This window comes from Perca flavescens, chromosome 1, assembly GCF_004354835.1.
Source record: "Perca flavescens isolate YP-PL-M2 chromosome 1, PFLA_1.0, whole genome shotgun sequence".
Classification (NCBI taxonomy): Eukaryota; Metazoa; Chordata; class Actinopteri; order Perciformes; family Percidae; genus Perca; species Perca flavescens.
The window spans coordinates 25469503-25482020 of record NC_041331.1 but is presented as its reverse complement, the minus strand read 5'-3'; the positions used below and the strand labels follow the sequence as shown (position 1 = coordinate 25482020).

Here is a 12518-nt window from a genome sequence, read left to right as displayed (position 1 = left end):
TAGATTTCACAGTGAGCTTACTTATGCAGACACACACACACACACACACACACACACACATACCCTCACACCCTCCCTCTTACAACATGCACACAAAGAGCGCTCTTGACATCACTAACACACTTCTTGGATGGGAATTCAGTTGCTTTTTGTAGCTCAGTGACACCAGTGATGCCTGTTAATTTAAGTTCTGACTTTTTACGTTTGTTGTTTCATATTAATATGTACATGTCTCTGTAGGGCACATTTTTCATGGTGTGTGTGTGTGTGTGTGTGTGTGTGTGTGTGTGTGTGTGTGTGTGTGTGTGCGTACGTACATGCATGAATGTGTGTGCGTGCACTTTGAGGTGATTGATTTTCAGTGCTACCCTGTCACAGTCTAGCCTCCTCACAGCCTCTCCTGGGAGAAAGAGAGGCTGTCAGAGCGGATCCCCAGCTCTGCTCTTTTGATGTTTAATTAGTCATTACGTAGCCGAACAGGAGGACAGACAGAGATTAATAGCACAGAATATCTGAAATTTCTATTGGTAATGATCCCGGTGGAGCAGGAACCATTAGGATGCAGAGAAGTGTGGAGCTCAGCTTGCATTCGCTTAGACAGGGGGTGTTGGAGTTCATTAATATGCATAAATCAGTAAGTCAGATGTTCATTGTTAAAACCCTGGTGGATTAGCAGGTTTTATTAAGCCTTGCTTAAAATTCTTTTTTTTTTCTTTTCTTTTTAATAAGAAGCAACTGGTTTACCAAAAGCCCACTCTTTTATTTCCTTAAACAATGAAAAGGGTTTTCTTTTCAGATTTTTTTTTTTGGTGAGGGAGTCTGAGACTGGATTTGCCTTTCAGAGCTTTGATAATCGTCATCTCTGTTCCTGTTACTCTGAAATCAAATATGGAACAGGCTGCTCAACATAAAAGGCTGGCATGTGTTTTGTTTCTGGATTTGTATTTGAAAAGAAGTTTGTCAGAGCATGAGGGAGAGAAGCAGTCTCTCTGACGGCAGCAGGAGCGTGTGCTGCCTTCCTCTTAAGTAAGTGATATATTTGTAAGGAGACGGAGTAAGGGAGGTAAAAGAATGGTTGCCTCGCGGGTTACATTTCTTTGTTGTGTAAATGGATGCTGTTTTTTTTTTTAACACATGGGTGCAGGTGCGGTTCTGTGACTCATAAGAATACAATCAAGCAGTACAATGCTATATGGGGAAAAACAGTGACAGAGCATGGGATAAAATACAGCTTCTTCTTGTCACTCAGCGCTTCTCAGAAGATAAAGCCTGGAGCTCAAAGGAATTATCCCAGTTATTCTTTGATCCCATTTGAAAGAATAAAGATGGTAGTGTTGAATAAAGGGCTATAGGTGTCTTATAACCTGCTGACAGAGAAAGGAAAACATAAAGCCGTTTTTTTTGTTAGGTGGTATACGTGGAAAATGTTTGAGTAGGATGTTGTCTGGCAGCTTTCAGGACATGTTAGGATATTGGTATTAGAGGAATAGGTGAGGTAGGGTGGCATGACCTATACGATGGTGTAAAGAGCTACTTGTGGCTCTTAAAAATATGTAAAGTGACTGTTGCAGGTTGCTGTATGTCTAAGGATGGCTATCAGCCAAGATCCATGTTTGTGCTGCTGGCACAGGCACTGGAAGCAGTGAGGGTGATGTAAAAGAAGTGTCGAGGGGAAGGCACACCTGGAGTCAGAGCTACTCTGCCAGAGGCAGCTGTGTGAAGAGCCTGCAGCCTACCTGTAAACCCTGAATGCAGCTGCAGATGCCACTGAAAGCTTTTGCCTGTGTAAGCAAGTGTGAGAGCCTCACCAGAGACCTTAATAGCTGCTTGATTTATAAAAAAAATCAACACAGTGCATCCTATCATTATGTCTACTGCTGGGAATTTTCTTATTTATTTATTTCATTCTGAAATCCCCTTTTGCCTCCAGCTTGTATTCTAAAAATACATTTCAGAGTTTTAAATCAGATTGGCAATGTAAGTTGCAAGCCCAAGCATGATGTGTGTGTGTGTGTGTGTGTGTACACTACATGATGGAGCTGAATCAAAATATTTACAGGAGCAGCACATCCTCTGTGCATTTAGGCTTTGACACTGCAGTGCACCAGGATGCGAAGGCTATCTAGACAGGCCAGCTGGCTGATTGCAAACATTTAAATGTTTCTTCATCTTATATACAGACACCCTCCTCCCTCAGCCACACACATACCTTCCTCTGTGGTCTGCTGGATGTGTGCTTGCAGACATGGGATACTGCAGATGTGGTTGTAATTGTGTGATGCAGCCTTAGAAATTCTTATTTTTTGCCATAATTCTAAGGATTGTTTAACCTAGTTTTTTTCAGCCTTGCCAAATGAACGAGTGGAACAGTAATTAAAAAACTTTGCTAACAAATTTGGAATATCACTTACCGACTTGTGTAACAGAAGAACATCTTTAAAGTGCTATGGCATGAAAGCTTTTATTTTTGTTACAGTAGACACCTTGGCTATAATTGGCTGCCTGCATTATTTGACTGTATAATCTGAGTGCTGAGAGCAAAGGACAGAGCATGTTGTCATTGGACAGGCTGATACGCTAAGGGATGCTGATGGCCAGCTGCGTGGGCACCTGACTGAAGATGGAGAGAGAGAGAGAGAGAGAGAGAGAGAGAGAGAGAGAGAGAGAGAGAGAGAGAGGGTTTTGTGGCTTGTGGGGGAAAGTTGCATCTAGGATATTTATGGGAAGCTGTAAGGGCATGGTGTGTGTGTGTGTGTGTGTGTGTGTGTGTGTGTGTGTGTGCGTGTGCATGAGTCAGTTTGTTTGTGTAGATAGTGTCCCACACACACACACACGCACACACCCTTGTCAGAAGGCAGCTTGATGTGACACTTCCTCCCTTGCTTTGGTTACGATATGGCTGCAGGATGAGAGAAAGAAAGTGGTGGGCTGAGATTCAGCTCCCCTCAGGGACTTTTTCAAGCGAGAACCCTGAGTGTGGATGACAAAATAGATTGACATTTGCTTTTGACAGATCACTCAGACACCCTTGTTTCTCAGAGATCTGTACTGTGTGAGCTGTACGAAAGGGATTCTGCTCTAGGCTCTTAATCTTAAGACCAAGAGATGTTCCTTGCAATGCTGTCTGGTGCATGACATTCAAAAGATATACTCTCTCTCTCTCTCTCTCTCTCTCTCTCTCTCTCTCTCTCTCTCTCTCTCTCTCTCTCTCTCTCTATATCTATCTATCTATCTATCTATCATAATATTGTACTACAACAGTAACCTAATATTCCTGCTGCTGAGAAAGCAGCTTCTTTTTGTTTGTTTCCTTTGAACCACAGCATGCCAGGGCGTAGTAATAGGACTTGGTGAATAAACTGTGGATGAAATGCATCAGTAAAGCCCTATGTAAACATCCAGGATCACTCCAGGCCTTTATAATTTTCAAAAAAAAAAAATGTGTACATGGATGCAATTCACATTACCTCGTGCAAAGTCCACTGATTGAAGTGTATTTATAATTGTTAATGAGTCACTCTGCAGAGCCGTGTACCCCAGTCCAGTGTCATTGTTTCACAGTGCAGCCAATTCCTAACACAAGTGTGATGAAGCAAGGCAGGTTAGGCAAGGAAAACATTAGGCACTTTTGTGCCTTCAAGGAGGTCAAACTTTCCAAACTGTTTTGAAACGGCAGTGTATGTTCTGTTCAGTATGTCATTAGTCATGCCAGGAGAATGATTGTTCACAGTTTTTATGCTTAGGGACTGTTCGTTATTTATTTAAGGAGCCACCGGAGGAGTTTTGGGACATTTAGTCAAAATAGACATGACCCTCCCCTCGCCAATAATATGACATACGTGACTAAACCTCTGCTTTCTCATCGGACGCTTCACACTCCTCTGTTATGGTGTGGTGGCCATTTCAGTAGATTTACTCACTAACGTTGTTGTGGAAACACAATAAGCATGGAAACTAAATGCACACTTCCTGCATTACTGCATTACTTCAAATACTAAGTTACACCTCTAGTAAACTAGTATTCACATGAAATAAAACAATAAAACATTGAGACCATCCAGCAAAGGACACTGGGTAACATTCAACACATAAACTGGTTGCTATGGACTCGTCACTAGGCTTCCTCCACTTCGCCGTTTAAACAAAGTGGAATAAACGTATAAAAGTCAAAATCTACACAAAACCCGCAATCAATTAGTAAGCCGACATCAAATGTGGCATTTAGGAAACCTTTATTGCAGCCTTGGCACGGTAAGATGTCAAGACTAGCAACAGTCATTTTCGTTTTTTGCGTCCTGCTGCTCCCATCGTCAGCCAGAAAATATTTTTTTTTACAAAAGCAATATATGACATCAGATGTACCACCATTTAGTTGTTTTGTGTTATTTAAGATATTTATAAAATATCTGGTCATGCCAGACGTAATAATTCCAGTCATTTTTTAAACAATCAATTACCTGTTTCAGCCACCAGGGGAGCAGTGCTCCCCCTGCCCCACAGCAAAGTCATGGGTCAGACCCATCTGGTAGCAAAAGAGGGCCGAAACTGAGGGCTACAAAATATGCACCAAACAAGCCACTTTGAAATTTTGCTGTTTCTATGAATACAAAAATTGGGTGACCACCCCACCCCCCAGACTAAATTTTTTTGGATGACCCTCCCCTCAACAAAGAATAAAAAGACATGACCCTCCCCTATTTTCCTCCGGTGGTCCATTCCATAAATACCGAACGGTCCCTTATGGAAACTACAATTACTCTGGTTATGTCATTATAAGTGCCTGGTAAACTCAACTATGTTTATATATCAGCGGTTTTATTTAAATAATGTAAGAAATTACATTACTTTTTTGGTGTTTGACATATCTTTGTTAGACGTTGAACAAATGTGTAAAAAATTACTACAATAGTTGCAGCACAGGTTGTGATACGCTAAATACATTTTTTTAAAAATCAATTTTTTAATTTTAATTTAAATATAGATTATTCTGTAAATAATTTCACCTGATGCAAAGACGAAGCATTTTCTAGCATACTAATCTAAGTACGGAGGACCTGTTTTATTAAACATTAACATTGACATTATTCACTAGTGCTTAATTTAATGTAAATATGCAGAGAAAACTGCAAGTCACTTAAATGAAATTAGAAAATTGAAGATGAGAAGAATGATCTTTGTACAATGACATTTTTGTGTTAGCTTGCCTGCCTGTGTCAGTGCCAGAGTGACCTGATATTAACATCGAAACAAATAACTACATGCCACACTTACAGAAACAAACCAGTCATTTCTGCAGTTCTAAGCAGCTTTCACCTGCCTTTAGATCATTGGTTTGGTTCTTTGGTCCACACAGAAACCGCGTGGTTGAGTCTCGCTCCTCTCATCGAGCCCACCCATATAAAACCATAGGCAGCAAACAAGCTCAGACAAGCCAAGTATATGCTGCCTGCCCAGTGCAAGATGACACACCACACCAGACCTGTAAGTGAGTGCTGTGCTTCCTGTCATCAAGTGAAAACTTACCCATATTGCTCTGTGTTTCGGTTCTAGATAGTGTACATAAGCTTTCGCATAGTGCAGCGCTTGTACATGGTGGCTGTTATGCAGACCTAAGTACATTTGATTTTTTTATTCATTAAGGATGGATTTACCTTGTGTAATGCTGTTATAAGTTATTTGGAATTTATTTTAGGCGTCTTTGGAATTTCAGTGTTGTGGGTGAACTATATATTTTTGAATAGGTTATTTATCCAAAATGTTCTGTTCTGTGTGGGCTAGTTTTGCAGTAGAAACACAGGTGAATGGGACTTCACTGTGTAGTACAATATTTTAGGCTCCGACCTGACCCCAGTTAGTACGCTCCCCAGAGATGACCTCATCAGATGGCTGATTAGATAGACACCCTTGGTTTGACAGAGATGATGCTGAACAGTCTTGGCCACCTCTGGGACCCTGGCCTTTGTGTTTATCTTTGTTTGCGTTGCTGAAATTCACCACTGACATTAGAGGCTGCAGATAATGGAACAGGCAAACAAGCCAGAGGCCTGACCCCTTTCATCTGCGAGGAGAACAAGGAGTTAAAAGGACAAAGAGTACGAAAATAATGCACAGATTAAAGTAATTACTTACGTTCTGGCCTGTTGTAAATTATTTATGCAGGGCTTGCGTGAGTTTACAGCATTAATGCAAACCTTGATTTTTAGATCGCTGGCAGGCTCAGAACACAGCCTGTCAACAATCACTAAGGTAGAGTCCATGTTTGTAATTTAGAGGCCATCTGAGCCAGGCTGCTGCGACCGAGTACATCATTGGACCACATGAGACTCATGTTGTCCCTGAGGTCTTAACTCCTGGAAGATGGCGTGTGTGAGGGGTAAATCACACCCGTTAAATGTAATGGTGATAGTGGGTGACCATCCTGCTCAGTGTGCAGGATGTATCCGTTAGTTTGTTTCCCTTGTTTTGCATTTGCTATTTCAAATATAATATATAGTTTATCAGCACCAGTGAACTATAAGAACATTATCATGTAGATCAGTTCTGATTCTAGTTTCATAAAAACAGACTCTGATATACTTCAAAATGGAAGTATTTATAATTCAGAAATACAGTGGAGGAAATAAGTATTTGACCCCTTGCTGATTTTGCAGGTTTGCCCACTTACAAAGAATGCAAAAATCTACAATTTTAATCATATGTACATTCTAACAGTGAAAGACAGAATCCCAAAGAAAATTCCAGAAAATCACATCATATGAATTTATTAAAATTGATAACCATCTGATGAGGAAAAACAAGTATTTGACCCCCTGGACAAACAGCAAGTATTCTGGCTCCTACAAGCCAGTTAGTCTTTCTTTAAGACACAGCCCCAATCCGAACCAATTATCTACATCAAATACACCTGCCTCACCTCGTTACCTGTATAAAAAGACACCTGTCAACACCCAAACAACCAGCATCCAACATCACCATCATGGGCAAGACCAAAGAGCTTTCTACGGACATCAGGGACAAGATTGTTGATCTGCACAAGGCTGGGATGGGCTACAAGAGAATCGGAAAGCAACTTGGAGAGAAAAGATCAACTGTCGGTGCAGTTATCAGGAAATGGAAGAAGCACCACACCACCGCCAACCTCCCTTGGTCTGGGCCTCCACACAAGATCTTGCCTTGTGGGGTGTCCCTGATCATGCGAACGGTGAGGAATCATCCCAAAACCACAAGGGGGGAACTGATGAATCAACTGAAGGCAGCTGGGACCACAGTTACAAAAGAAACGGTTGGTAACACACCACGCCCGTCATGGATTGAAATCCTGCAGCGCACGCAAGGTCCCCCTGCTCAAGAAGAAACATGTACAGGCCCGCATGAAGTTCGCCATTCACCACCTGGACGACTGAGAAGAGGCCTGGAAGAAGGTGATGTGGTCAGATGAGACCAAAATAGAACTTTTTGGCCTCAACTCAACTCGTCGTGTTTGGAGGGCAAAGAACACCGAGTACAACCCAAAGAACACCATCCCCACCGTCTAGCATGGTGGTGGCAACATCATGCTTTGGGGGTGCTTTTCAGCCAAGGGGACGGGACAACTCCATCGTATTGAGGGGAGGATGGACGGGGCCATGTATCGTGGAATTCTGGACCGACATCTCCTTCCCTCAGTGAGAGAGCTGAAGATGGGTCGAGGATGGGTGTTTCAGCACGACAACGACCCTAAGCACACCGCCAAAGCAACAAAAGAGTGGCTGAAGAAGAAGCACATCAAGGTTCTGGAGTGGCCTAGCCAGTCTCCAGACCTGAATCCGATTGAAAATCTTTGGGGGGAGCTTAAAATTCGAGTTGCCAGGCGACAACCTCGGAACCTGAATGATTTGGAGGCTGTCTGCAGGGGGAGGTGGGCCAACATCCCTGCCGAAATGTGCACAAACCTTGTCACCAACTATAAAAACCGTTTGACATCTGTGCTGGCCAATAATGGCTTTTCTACAAAATATTAACATGCTGTTTGTCCAGGGGGTCAAATACTTGTTTTTCCTCATCAGATGGTTATCAATTTTAATAAATTCATAAGATGTGATTTTCTGGAATTTTCTTTGGGATTCTGTCTTTCACTGTTAGAATGTACATATGATTAAAATTGTAGATTTTTGCATTCTTTGTAAGTGGGCAAACCTGCAAAATCAGCAAGGGGTCAAATACTTATTTCCTCCACTGTAAATGATGCAAACATTTTTTAAATATTCCCAGGTGCACATTTGCATTTTGTTCCACTGTGCCTGTAAGTTAGGGCTGCATGATTTGACCTAAATCAAAATCACAATTAATTGCACATTTAATTCGATAACGATAAATGTAAACGATAAATTAAAAAAGATTTTGATTTTTTTTTTTTTTTCTTCTCATAGTTCATTGGCAAGGTTTGTACTGTAAATAGCCTCAAATGTTGAAGATGAGATCATTTTTCGAATTCAAAAGTGCTTATCTTTGTGATTTTAAAATAATTGAAGGAAACACCTAAAGAGGGAACTATTATGGCTATTTATTGAAAATGTATAAAATTGAAATGAAAGCACACATTGCTTGAAATGAAAATGTCTTATGAAAAAAAGTCACATTTTAGTTTTATAAAAATTCTCTAAATTATCGTCATGGGAAAAATACATCGATAACAGCATCAGAATTTCAATGTTCATACATTTTCAATTTATCGTCCAGCCCTAAGTACAGTACATAGGTTCACACAAGTCAGAGTTGTGATAAGCCTGAATGAGGTTGCCATGAAAAGAGGTTGTTACAGTTTTGTAAAATACCATGAAAGTAATTTCTGCTAGATAGGAAAGTGTAATGGTTTCAGTGTCAAAGAAGATGAGAGAATTTGTTCAAAAAATAGGTGGTAGACAAATTCGTCAAGCTTGAACAATACATGACTTAATCATATTAATTTCAAAACGGTGATATAGTCATCTTTCTTGAATCACCCTGGTCATTGCTCCTCAGACCTCAGTCTTGTCATTTCTGGCTCCCAATGATGGAGTGACCGTCCTGGTTATGCCAGAACACAACAATCACTTCTCATCGTTTGAAATCAGCTGAAAAACATCCTCGCTTTCCTACTACTGAATCTCCATCTCTCTTTTCACATCTGTCTTAGGCACTTCTGATTTTCATTGTCACATTTATTCTGCAATGTGAAACAATAGAAATCTGTTAGTGTAAAGAATGAGAATCAGGTCACAGGGTTTTTAGTTTTGCCAACAAAGATGTCCAACAAATGTAGTTGTTTATTTTCCCTCTAGCATGGGGAATGGATGTATTTAGTAGCGTTGCTACATACTGTACGTTTACTGCCGTCAGACATTTAGAGGATTAATATCCGTTGTTTGAAGGCGCTGTTCCCAATTATTAATTTGTGTATATCTTTCTTGCAGCCTTGTAAGTATGATTGAAAACGTAAATGCAGGCAATGTATATACCAAAGCAAAATTAGTGGGCAGGAATGGTAAAATGTTGGTGCTATCTGTACTAAAATGTAATTTATATGACAATATATCCACAACATGGACATTTTGTACCAAAGTTTGTCCATTGTCTTAAAAAAAGAAATCAAACACATGCACATAGGAAACTTGTGTTTCTTGTTTACATGACTTTTAAGACTTAAAGTTACAAGTTATTAAGCTTAATGTGTAATTAAAAACATGGGCACTCTCAGAATATTCTTTTTTTTCCTGCATAATGTCTTTACTCTGTGTGTGTGTGTGTGTGTGTGTGTGTGTGTGTGTGTGTGTGGGGGAATTTGCTTTATTCTTTTCACTTATTGTATGTGGATCCAAACAAGCTCAGCATTCTCTTTGAGTGCCTTTATATACAGTGAACTAGGGGTCGGTCAGTCAGTCAAAAGCAACGACTAGAATGAATACAGCTGTGACATCACTGCAGTCGAAACTCTGATGCCCTGTGATGCAGTGTGAGACAGTCAGCAGGGTCAGACAGGTTTCCCTTGTGCTTTTCTTCACTTTCTATCACATCTCTATTTCTGCTCTCTGAGAGAAACAGTAGTGACTACATTTACACAAAATGCTGGTTTTTGCCCTTCTTCCGAAAAAGAAAATATTCCTACTGAGCTAAATTGCATTCTATGTTTATTAAGAATGTCTTGCAATCATCTTAAATTTAACATGATGAACCCTACAGGAACCATAAGTTATTCCATTCATGATACAGCCAGGAGTTTGAGATGTGGGGCTCCATCCCCATGTAGCCACCACCACCACCTCCCCCTCCTCCCCTCACTCTCCGAGTCAGCCCTCTCTAATTAGAACCAGAGCTTACAGGAAACAATCTTCCTGTCTGATGACATCATCCCTAAATCCATGCATGAGATGGGGGTGACCTCAGCCTGTGGATTTGCTCTGTGTTTTTCAACACCCAAACAAATCCCAATAAAAGCACCTTGTGATGACTCGAGTGTCTTTAGAGAGGGTAGTGTGAACAGGTGGGTGGAGCTGAGCCTTCATCTCCTAGACAAGGGGGTTTCAAAGTCTGACCCTGTGAGCCCACCATCAGACAAAATTGAGACAACTATGTCCTCCATAAGCTATTAGCAGTTCCTGTATGCAATGCACCGATGTACAGACAGCTATCTCTGGATTACTTTGATATTAACGAAAATTTGAAAACATGATGATTCTCAGAAGTACTTGAGTTATAAGAAGTGTCTTTTCCTATGATTTCTAAGCAGATGTATGGATGTTTTTCTTTTTTTTATAATAGACGTCAGGGATAATGACATTCACGAACAATTACAGTCACAGTCCCACTGAATCTAGAAATATGTGTATCATGTCTCTGTGTTCAGAGTTGACTGAGTTATGACTCTAAGGAGTGCAAATCTTGACACAAATTGTGGCTATCGGGCGCTAAGGGTTTTTGTCACAGCCACTGCTGCTGCTCCAACTGCTGACCGTGTTGGTAAACCGGCCACATCAGTGGGTCAAACTACAATAACTTACTTCCTGTTGTTGTTTTTAACAACACCAGCATGCACCTGCACCTCACGCACTATCTTTGCCTCACGCCTTTCCCTCCACGCCCACCCTTCAACTCTCGCCTCACAGTCGGAAAGCCTCCTAGACTGAAGCACTGAATCATCCACGGAGAATCATTCAGTTTGATTCAGTAAAACATTTTCTCCACTTGAAAGGCATAGACTGTGTCTCCTGCAGAGTCAGTATCAAAAGAATGGCCGCAGTGTCCTGAGTCAGCCAGAACTGGTACGATACAGTATGTGTACATCATTTCCCAAATGAATGCTTATTTTCTCCCGCTTTCATGTGTTTTCCTTGCAACACCGTGCTGTGTGTCTGGACTTGTTTTAGACCCCTTCAAACACTTCTATCATGACCATTTTCCTTAAAGCCTCAACTTGAAACAGCGCCAGATATAAAGCAGTAACCGCATGTAGAGCCAGCGTTTTGGACGAGTTTAAAAGAGTCCTAGAGAAGAAAGAGGGATAAATAATAACAGCACTAAAAGGGAAAGCATAATAAAGGCCTAGTTTTCTTCGGGAAGTGGAAGCTTTCATCTCTCTATTACAATAATGTTCTCAATGAGTCTACAGGCCTGTGTTTAGTCCAGGAAGTTTCGAGTGGCAGACATGAAAGGCTCCAGTCAGACAGGACAGACTGGGCTCTCACTGGAATATGGTATCTATCCTCTCCTCCTCTCCTTTCTTCTCCTCTCGTTTGCTCTCCCCTACTCCCCCTCCTCGTACATGATAAAGGTAATGGGGAGCTGTGTGGCTCGCAGTGACAGTAAACCATGGTAAAATGGCTGTCGATGTTCTGCCCCCCTGTGCCCCCCCCCAACCCCCCACCCCACCGATCTGAGGCCCCCAGGGTTTAGGAAATGGAGCATTATTTTCATGTTCCAACGTCACAAGCCCGCTTCCCTTTGCAGCTGTTGCATGCTTTACAACTCTGTGTTTACAGGCACTTCAGCTAAAGGTCTCACTCTGCCAACACTAAAACTCATATTTCACATTTCATAAATACAGTTTCTTCATCTTTCTTTTCCTCTCATTTTTGGATTTGGATTCATGGATATATGCCTTACATGTTGAGCCTTCACATTCTCTTACTAATTACTCCTGATGTGTGTATGCGTGTGTGTGTGAGCCATGTGTGAAAACAGGTTAAATGTGTTGCCAGAAGCTTGCGTTCTTACAAAAAGACATATTTAACCCCCCCTGCCTGTAAAGTCGTTGAATCATCACAAAGACACTCTGGATTAAAATGTGTGGAAGAGAACAGGCTCACACTATTTATGCACTCATTTGGACGCCTTTTAATTCCACATATTAATGAAATCCAGCTTTGAATGAAATTATTTTAGTTTCAGTTTGCTGGGGATTCCCGCAGAAAATCAAAATATTTTATGCTTGGAATTAATTTCTTTTTACTCTGCTACTTTTTTTTTAATCCGCTCACACATTTGTTTTCTGTCCCGCCCCCTTC

The 12518-nt window shown here is 41.1% G+C and overlaps 1 protein-coding gene across 4 annotated transcripts in view; it reads left to right on the top strand.

Annotated features, from left to right (window-relative positions):
• The window catches only part of tcf12 (transcription factor 12), an 82512-nt gene that overhangs the window by 45107 nt on the left and 24887 nt on the right, over window positions 1-12518 (top strand). The window lies entirely within an intron of this gene.